The 10,473-nt window shown below is 43.9% G+C and overlaps 1 protein-coding gene across 3 annotated transcripts in view; it reads right to left on the minus strand.

The window, feature by feature from the left end:
- Positions 1-10,473, minus strand: part of ST6GAL1 (ST6 beta-galactoside alpha-2,6-sialyltransferase 1) — a 118,430-nt gene that overhangs the window by 106,118 nt on the left and 1,839 nt on the right. For 2 of the 3 annotated variants that reach the window (XM_023514868.1, XM_023514864.1), the window contains exon 1: positions 9,207-9,237. The exons of the other annotated variant lie outside the window; for it this stretch is intronic. The gene's annotated coding sequence lies outside the window, so the exon portion shown is untranslated. Of the gene's footprint in view, positions 1-9,206; positions 9,238-10,473 lie in introns of those variants that run through there. 3 annotated transcript variants of the gene reach the window in all.

Raw genomic sequence — 10,473 nt, forward strand, 5'->3', positions numbered from 1 at the left:
GAGGCTGAGACAAAGGCCAGGTTATGGCAGAAGGATCACGGCATAGGAAAACAGAGCTCTTCAGCCTGTATCTCTCTACACTGGCCACACACACACACACACACACACACACACACACGTATTAGGGCTTTGGGACCCAGGAGCACAGCAGGCCCCATCCCAGACCCCAGAACAATCCTGATTCTTCCTGAAGCAAACGCAAGGTGCCTCCAGTCACCCCAGCCTCTCTAGTATATTCTTTTTCCTTCCTCAGCCTTCGTTGCCCACCCCGAGCAGCTTTGCTTCTCTATCTGAATGGATTAAGGGCTTACCAAAATGACCTTTCACTATGCTTCCCGATGTGTATTTGCTGATTAACCTCCTTATGCCCTGGTGAATTTTCCCAGGAAGGTTAATCGGTGTGCTAATGTCCCTGAGTTCTTACTTAGAGACACGTATGCTCGCCTTATAGCTGCAAAGTGATTTGAGAGTAAAAGTCTTCACCCCTGTTGCCTTTTTCCCAGAACTCTGTAAACATTTCCACTCAATGTCTTTTCTTTCTTCCACTGGAAGTCGGGTCTGAGACCAACATGAATTTTCCCTCATGACAGAGACCAATTGCTCCCAACATCCAGGTTTTAGGAAGGCACCTGCCGCCCAGCTGGAGACGTTTCCCAGCCCTCTTTGCAGGAGGTGTGTCCATGCGACTAAGTTCTGGCCATGAGCAGAACATGAGCAGAAGGGACATGCGCCTCCAGACTCCCCACTTCCCCTTTTGAGGGATCACCTTTGTACGACCTTTAGGTCCCTGATTTATCTTCTTTCTCCTTTCCCTCAGCATATGCTGTGATTTTCCCCAAGCCTTCCTTCTCTGTTAGTGATTTAGTTCCAATGGATTCTATTCTGTTCCCTATTAACATTTTCTATAATGACATTGCTAGTAACCTGATTTTTTTCTGAGCTTTGTAATTACTTTTTTTACTTCATTCTATAGTTTCATCATCTTGCCTTTGCACTCTGGAGTTATTAGGTTTCAATAATTGGTATTTTAAATGAATGAGTACCCAATTTTGCCTCTCCTACCCAAGAGCCAACTCCAACCCAGAAATTATCTTGGAGGACAGGGAAAGTAGGAAAAGTTGTCCCATTCACCATCACTGAGATAGAATAATTCTGCTAACATAGGCACTCCACCTTCCTAAATCCTTCGCGACCTTACAGGAAGTACTCAAGGCCCACTTGCCCCACATTCCTCCAGCCCCCACTCATTGCTCCCATTTCAGTCCCCAAAGAGTTTCTCTCAACTGAATGGTTTGCAAGTAGTGCTGGGCTCCCAAACGAACCTGGAGATTTTGAGAAAGGGGATAAATCTTCTCCTGCTCCTTTATCACACATAGTTGGGCACAGAAAGGTTTTCTATGAAGATTTCTGGACCACTGATTGGCTGGATAAAAGGAGGGTAAAAACAGGCTAAGAAGAGGTTGTCCACATCAGACCCATTAGTCACAACTTAGTGAAAAGTTGGATACCACCCCAAGGCAGGTGGAATGATTCAGAGGCAGGGAACAAGCATGCTAGCCAGTGAGCCAGACCTCCATGGCCTGCCCCTGCTAGCACCAGCCTGGAGGCTGAGAGCACAGCTCCAGAACAAACCTGGCCTACCTGCAAGTCCAAGCACCTCAATACACTCACTGTCTGACTTTGAACAAGTAGCTGAATCTCCTCCAGCCTTTGTTGCCCCACCTGTTACACTGAGATAATAAGAGCATATGCCACACAAGCTTATGAAAATTACGTCAGATACTGCGTGTAATGGTCCCAGCCTCATCCCCCACCCGCCTCTTCCCTTATGTGTGCCTCTCCGGGAGCATCACCCTGGTAGTGTTTCCCTGACTTTTTCCCACGGAAAGCTGTTCCTTAACCCCACCCTGAATCTTTGCTCCTGCCCCTTTTGTCCCCCAAATATCCTTTTTCAGAGGCTAACAGCAACTGCCTTTTAAAATCAAGTTCAGCTATTGCCTCTTCCAGAAAACTTCACCAAACTCACTGGATCTTCTTCCCACCTTCTGTGCACACCTAAATCATACCAGTTATCCTGTTGTATTATAATTGATATGGACATGTCTACTTCCACCTAAGATCCAAAAGAAACACACTGTGGAGATTATCTGGGTCTATGTTCTAAAACTGAGTATCGTACAGGGCCTGCAGCGGGCACTCAATGTTTGTTAAATGAATAAACAAAACAAGGACTCTGAGAAAAGAGGAAGAGGGTGATATGGTTAGTTTGTCTGCCACTAGCTTCCAAGACTTTACTAGTTACACCAAATATGTGTGTATCTACAATATGTGTTCTTTGTGTTGACATTTCCTTTTTGTTGTTGTTGAGACAGAGCCTCAAGCTGTCCCCCTGGGTAGAGTGCTATGGCATCACAGCTCACAGCAACCTCCAACTCCTGGGCTCAAGCGAGTCTCCTGCCTCCGCCTCCCAAATAGCTGGGACCACAGGTGCCCACCACAACACCTGGCTATTTTTTGGTTGCAGCCATCATTGTTGTTTGGCAGGCCCAGGCTGGATTCGAACCCACCACCTTAGGTGTATGTGGCTGGTGCCTTAGCCACTTGAGCCACAGGCGCCCAGCCTGTGTTGACATTTCCAATGCCCAACAGAATACCTAGCATATGACAGGTGCTAAATAAATGTTGAATAAATTCCACAAGAGAAGAAACTGTACCTAGACGCAGAGCTGCAAGATAAGCTCTTCATGTTGACATTGAGTTCCATTTACAAGTCTGAAGGCATTTAAGGTAGACAAGCAGTGGTACCCACCAAGCTGTGGCCATGCTAATCCCCCAATGCACCATAAGGACTAAGCATTTCTCAGATCCAAAGATCTAGGCATTGTTAGCAGTGGGAAAACCTGTGTTATGCCCAATGCAAGCTTCACCATCAGGAGCAGTGAAATTTTGGTGAAGTTTCTAGCCCTCTTTGAAGCTCAGTTTTCTTATTTGCAAAATGGAGCTAATGATACCAAGACACCAGATGTTGCTATTAGAACTGGATGAGAGAACATATATCATGCCTACTCAGGGCCAGGCACACAGCAAAGCCCAGAAGATAGCAAACTTCTTCGCCATATTTCTCTCAGCAAACTCAGCTACAGTGTAAATCAAATGCTCTTCCTCATTTGCACAAAAGAGAGGGATTAGCCTTAAACATGGTGGATACTCCCAATTCCAGCCCAGAGGACCTTCAAGAGATTGCAAAGGGTAGAACGTTTCTAAAATTAAATCTGAATGGTATCTCAGCACTCTGGGAGAGAAAACTCTCCACGCAGGAGATGGATGCAGATTTAGAAAGACTATAATGAAAAAAACGTACAATCATCCTCCTGGGACATGTAGTTCTTTTCCAGTTGCCAGATTTTCTGGTCATCTAAAGCATATGTGATGTATTTATTCCTGTGGAAATAATTTATGAATGTAAGGTCAAGCAGGGCTAAAGCCAAGGACAGAACAGGCAGAGGGTTGCCAAGATCCAAAGGAAACAATGTTTAAGCCTCTTTTGAAGGTTTCCACTTGATTCCACTTTGACTGAGCAGGAAAACTGGTCTGTTACATTGTCCACAACTTGCCCCACCCTCTCAGTCCCATTTGCATCTTTCTACTTCCTATGGGATGGTCACAGACTCTCAAAATTGCAAGGGACCTTAGTGGGCATTTAGGTCAATCCCTTCACAGTGCCAGAGTCGCCTGATGGCAAACGAGTCTACTGGCAAATTTTGCCTGAATGCTGCATGACAGGGCATTCACTACCTTGTAAGGTACATAGTTTGTTCCACAGTTGAGCAGTTGTGTTAAGTCACTTCTTCCTTATCTGCCTTCCTGCAACTCTTTCCTCTCCTCTTCTACCCCTATCTTGTTTCTCCCCCTTCACAGCAGCTGGCGCCTCTTATTTTAATCGTCTGCAAGCTTAAAAGCCCCAGTCCCTACATTTATTCCATCTCCAGTATGATGTCCTAAACTCTGATTAGCCCATTTCTGAATACCCATCATTTTATCACTGTCTGGATGGGACAGGGAAGCCTCACACTCCAGATGGGTCTGAAGAACCAGGCAGGGAGAGCTGTCACATTCCCTCCTCCAGAGCCTGACAACAAACACTCCTCTTCACTTCTCTCTCCTGGCTCCCTACCACGTAAGCGCCAGTTCTCCCATGACATCCCGACCTGACCCTGGGAACAGAAACAAACTTGAAGGCCCAAGGTTGGGTGGGAAAGGCAAAGGTGATGATGCAGCTCAGTTTTTGCACTCACAACTGAGGGCACCCAAGCAAGGCAGACTAGCTCCAAAAATAACCTTCCCCACAAACAGCCTCTGTTTAGCTTCTTGGGAGCTGTCAGTTTTGCTTCCCATAGGGAAGCCCATCCTCAGTGTCCCTGGGCCCATTCCCAGCGTCCATGGAATGTCAACGGACATTCAATTTCCTTCATATTCAAAATACAGAACTCAATGCATCTATGGAAAAACCTAATTACGCACTGATGCAAAAGACCCCCGATACACATGGTAAAGTGGAAAAGGAGAGTTTGCGAAGTGGCAGGTATAATGTAATCCATTTACTGAGTTTTTAAAACGTACCCTCGGGTAACCATGATTACATATATAAATGCATACAAAAGGGCCTGGAAGGACCAGTGTCAGCCTGTAAACAGGAGCTACTTCAAAGAGAAGTGGGGGGTTGCACCGTTGGGATATTCTAAAGGAAAACCATTTCATAGATTAATTGTGTAAAGAAAAAAGCTTCCTGATTCATACATGTTTTTCATTTGATGATCTCAGAGCTGGAAGGGGTGTGAGGGGTGCTGGGGCTGATTCTCTGAGGTGGCATGCCCAGGGTGGCATGCATTTGCCCAAGGCCACACAGCTAGCTAACAAGAGCCAGAAACCACAAGTCACAGTCCAGGCCTGAAATAATGGGAGTCCCCGTGGATTAAAGAGAGGGCTTTGTTTTGACTACTAAATCAGATCAACTTTCCTCTTTTATTTAAGTCAAAAATTCCCACTTGGGTGTAACAGTGAGTTAGAAAAGGAGACTCATCAAAGCCTAAGGTGGATAAAGAAGTCAGTCTTCCCAGAGAAGAAAAGGGCTCAGAGAGGGCCTGTTACTCAAGGGCTGGAAATTCCTTCTGGGCCCCCTTTCCTGCATCCATAAAGGAGGGACAGGACTAGGTGACAGAGGGCAGGGGAGACAGGCAAGGCTGTGTGTCAAGTGGTTGCAGTGCTCCCCAAGAGCATTTGGTGAAACTGCTGCCAGGAGTCGGGGACTTAATTGCATAGGGAACCTCTGCCTCGCAAATGGAGAAGGCTGGGATCAAATCTGATTTAGGTCCAACTAATAATAGAGCCACTTGGGCTGCCACTTGGATTATCTCACTTGCTACCAAATTTTTATTAATATGTTCCAAGAAATGCAAAAGTTGCTCACCAAAACCACATAACTTGTTCAAAATGAGGTCTCCCAACACCAAATTCAGTCCTCCTTCTACGCTGTCTCTTTGGACATGCATGGCAGTAAAGCTCAAGGGGTTGCTGGTTGGCTCTTTATCTACACACACACAAGTCCCATAACAGTGACGGCAGAAACAGGCTCCTAGCCAGCACAACTCAATGTCTCAAATATGCATCATGCAACTCAGTGAAATAGTCACAGCTCAGCTGATAAGATCTCTGGGATGTGATTCCAAGTAATCTGAGGCTGAAGATGGGGTTATAGCTCAGCTGTGAGTTTTGACAATAGTTGAAGCTTATGAGAGAGGTAATGTGACATGAGGCTCATCACACCCTTCTTTGTACATATGACAAATGTTTGCAATTTTCCATAATAAAAAGACTTTTTTGGATATACAATGAGAGGGATCATTTCTATCTCAACTTGTCACCTGGTAGGAGGTTCCATTTCAATTAACTTTCCATTTCCTTCAGCACAGAAAGTCACAAAAGGAATGGCCTTGCTGTCATGCTAAGAAAAAATATTGGAGGCAAAAGTTTCTACAGCTGTGCAAACCCCCAATTATAACAATAATACCTATCACTTACTGAGTGCTTCCTGTATACCTGGCACTGTACTGAACCTGCTGCCCATGATTTCATCTAATCCTTACAATTGCCCTAATGAGATAACACCTGTTATCCCCATTTTACAGAAAAGGAAATTGAAGCTTCATCATCATAAGCAGCTTGTCCAAGTCCACACAAGTGGAAAATAACAAGCAAGAATTCAAGTCCTGGGTTACTTGTGCTCTTAATTTCTATCATTCCCACATTACATAATACTTAGCTATTTTCGGGCTATATATATAACTGAACCATATCTATTTAGTTTTTAATAGAATTATGCCCTTTAAAGTATAACCCAGTAACTACGACTTTAGGCCTCTAACCTATTGAAATTCTCTGCAAAATGAACAGAGATTTATTCACAAACACGTTAATCACGGTGTCAGTTGCAATAAGAAACAAACAGGAATGGCTTGGCCATGCAGCAGTGACCCTCATCCAGGAAGCCTTCCCCGCCGTTGCAGTGATGGGCGACGTCCCTCTGTGGGTCCAGAGCATCCTGCACTAGTCTCTTATTACCTCTGCCCCCCATCTGTGTGGACTGTCATCCTTGGTTTAGAGTAGACACGCAAAGATTAATCAATTATGAATTAACTTATATATGACCCTGGAGTTGCTTATTTAACACATATGAAAACTAAAAATTGGGGCATTAAAGAAAGTTTTTGGAGGTCACAAGGGCAGGACTAGACCTCAAGGTCACAGACAAGGGCCCTTCTACCTTCACTGTACTGCCAGTCCCTTCGGAATTCTAAACAAAAAGATGGCTGATGTTTGTATGCTTGAGGCACGATGGGAAAGCCAGGGACAGTTGGAGACTCCTTCCTTTAGAGGCCCTCACTGAAATGATCACATCCCGGAGGACCACGTGACCTTGGAGATGCTGAATAGCTGACATGGGTGATGAATTTGGGGTGCGATGTAAACTATGTAATGTACATATGGAAAGGGTAAGCAAGAAAGGCACGAGACATAACTGCACACACAGTTTGTTCCCAACCATTTACAGAAAGCAAATCCACCGAAACAACAACAAAAAAAGAACAGAAGGAAAATTACCAGCCGTGAACAGTGGCTATCTTCGGATAGTGGAATTTTTTCTGTTTCTCTGTCCTTATTTGTTCAGTGCTTTCCACTTGTCCTCAACAGGCATGCTTCATTTTTATAATCAGAACAATAAGTAAAATTCAAATTGCCACATTAATTCTGACCCTTCTAGTAATCACCTAACCTGAACCTTGTAGTGATTACTTAGAAAATCACCCTAGTATTCAATATGGTGAAACTGCATTGCTTACATGTTACTGTTACCTATAAGCCTTAAATCTAGAAAAAGCATAACCATATGAGTCAGAATGCCATTGTGTAGTTTAAGTATATACTCAGGCAAGAAAGAAAAAATTCACTTTTTCCTAATTCAGTTCTTATGGAACAAAGCATTGATACCAAGTGTGAGCAATCACTCTGTGCAAATTCCAACACTCAAATTTTCCAGAATGATTACTGTGAATTTCATTAATAAATTATTCGTAGCATTTTTTTAATGCAAACACACCCTCACATTTATAGAGACCCACATTCTCTTTGAGGCTTTCCTTCTTCCGATCTGTTGTTCTCTGTCACTTACCACCCCCTCTTGTCTTTACTTGCAAAGGGAGTGGTAAAAGATAGAGAAGACAGAGGGGAATAAACTGGGATAAATCCCAGAAGTCGATATTGAAGTAAACCAGATCTATTTTCTGTGGGCTCTTGGGGACAATTTCTAAGAAAGTGCCAAAAGTGTTCTAAGCAAGGGTCACAGAGCTGGGCTGGGACTTCCTCAGGGTGAAGAATGGGTCTCCTTGTTCTTTGTAATGTCAGACTGAGCACAAGATTCCCTCCATCCCCACTGCCTATCTGTCCGTAAACACGGAATAAGCAAATCAGATGACTTGAGATTTTACTCACTTAAATGTCAAAGTTCTAGTTTTGTTTTTGATTTGTTTTTTACTAGGTCTGTTTACCTTAGAGTCACACAGACTTCACAACTACCCAAAGCCTCCCTTTAGAGTTTGGCAGGCCCTTTGCACCTCCTGTGACTAGGTAGGGGCTCCTACTCTGAGCACATGGACTCACCCTGTGGGGTTATTCTCCCACCATCTTCTCCACCACTTTTAAAGCTGGGAACCCAAGCCTGCCAAGGGGTCTGAATGTCATGTGTGTGTCATGTGACTTAATACTTCCAACAACTATAGGAGATTCATACACATCAGTCCCTTCACTTTATACAATACAGAGCCATTAAGAGTCTCTAAACCCACCTGTAACCTGTAAACCCCACTTTGAGGTGCCCCACCTTTTCAAGACACACCAATATATACCTCCCATGTATTGATTTGTGAATTCCTGTGTAATTTCTGTCTCCCTGAAATGTGTCAAACCAAACAGTAACCCGGCCACAGTAAGTAAGCTTGCTCAAGGCTTCTTGGGCAGGGCTCCAGGCCTTACTCCTCAAATTTGGCTCAGAACAAATCTCTTTTAAGTTATTGTACAGAGTTTGCCTCTAATTAAAGTAACACTGGAGAAAGAAAGGATGACCCAAACTCCATCTTCTGGCACTAAGGCCTTTCACTCCACTAGAACAGCCTGTGCAGAGACTGGGCAGGAAGGACTCCCACTGTACAGAGAAGGAAATTGGAGCCTAACAAGAACAGTACATAAATAGCTAAGGGGAGTCCATCTCTTCTGGCTTCTCACTGCCTTTTTCCTTATGATTGCACACAAAGCAGCTTCCTAAACAGGGAAGCACAAGACAGAGAGGTCTAGGGGGAGCCCAATGCAAGAGTAAAGTGAACCATTTAGTAAACGCTAAACAAGTTGAGGATTCATGCTAAAAGTTTATCCCACATGAACTGCAATATCCTCCATATATCTACCATAGGGATCTATGGCTTTGTTTAAAAATCAAACCTATGTAAGTCCTTAAGGAACTCATTCTCTGGCTTAAAGGGTTTTGTTATAACAACCATCATAACTTTGACTTTACCCCGGGGTGCCAACACAACTCGTTCGATGCAACAGTTTCCATTTTACGCAAAATGAGGCACTAAAAGTAGACTATGTATTACCATGTATCACTGGGCAAGTAATTTGTCTTCTGTGGGCCTCAGTTTCCCACCTGGAAAAGAAAAGAGGGCAGTCAGATGATTTCTGAAGTTCCATGCAGGGTTGGCATCCTGATGAGAAAATTATATTCCAATGCCAAGTGGAATTACCAAGAAAGTGAAACACCCTCAAAGTTCTAAGGGAAGTGTGAACTAAAATAAACCCTTAGATCCCCCTCAATCAGCCAACTGAATGGACCCCTCTTGGCCAAGGGAATACCCTAAAACCATGTCACTAACTCTGAGTAGGGAGGTCAGACTTGCTTCTTCATGCCCTCCTCCTTTTTGGTAGGTATCTCTTGTAACTTATTAACAGCCCTAAGTCTATATACAAAACAAACCTGCAGGTCCTCAGTTTACTTAACAGATCACTTGAGTCCCGGCATATGTCTGGTGGCTTGTCTCTGATTAACACACTTCCTTAACTTAGAACATTCAAAGCCTTTAGACAAAGCTTCATTTCTTTAACCAATTACAGTCTTTAAACCGACCTATATAACCTGTAAGCCCGGTTTTCAGATGTCCCACCTTTTCAAGTTAAACCATGCCTTCCATGTATTTAGACTTTACATGTAATCTCTGTTTCCCTGAAATGTAAAAAAACAAACTGTCACCCAACCACAGCGAGTCCACTTGTTCAAGGGGTTTTGCGTGAGGCTGTGGGCCATGGTCCTCAAATCTGGCTCAGAATAACCCTCTTTCAGCGTCTGGCTTCTTTTCTCTTAACAGAAGAAACAAGTGTAGCTAAGCCATAACAGGGACAGGGAGCAACAAGACATTCCCGGTGAGGAAACCTGGCCTTGCAGTGTTTTTTGGTTTTCTAACTTTTCCTCTGCCAAAAACAAAAATAAGCGGGTACTTCTGTGGGATGCTCATTAAAAAATAATAATAATAATAAATTAAATAAAACCAATGAAAACAATGCTTTGTTCCCGGTGAGTGGCTCAGGAGTAGCCTGCTAAGAGACACTTTCCTCCCAGTGGGGCTGATGTCAACAGCCCATGCTTTTGCCCAAACAAAGGCCTCCTGGCACAGGGATGAGAGGCAAAACATGAGTCTCCGCAGCTGGCCCCCTTCCAATGAGGGGGGCCACCAGAAGAGAAAAATAATAACTAAGCTTAGGAAAGGCCAGAAAGACACTAAGGAATTACTAAATCTATCTTTTCTCAACAGAATAAAGAACTCTGGAAAGGGATAATGGAAGGGTGCAGTTTTCAATTTGAATTACTTT

Source organism: Otolemur garnettii, unplaced genomic scaffold, assembly GCF_000181295.1.
Source record: "Otolemur garnettii isolate 467f Iridium unplaced genomic scaffold, OtoGar3 scaffold00060, whole genome shotgun sequence".
NCBI lineage: Eukaryota > Metazoa > Chordata > Mammalia > Primates > Galagidae > Otolemur > Otolemur garnettii.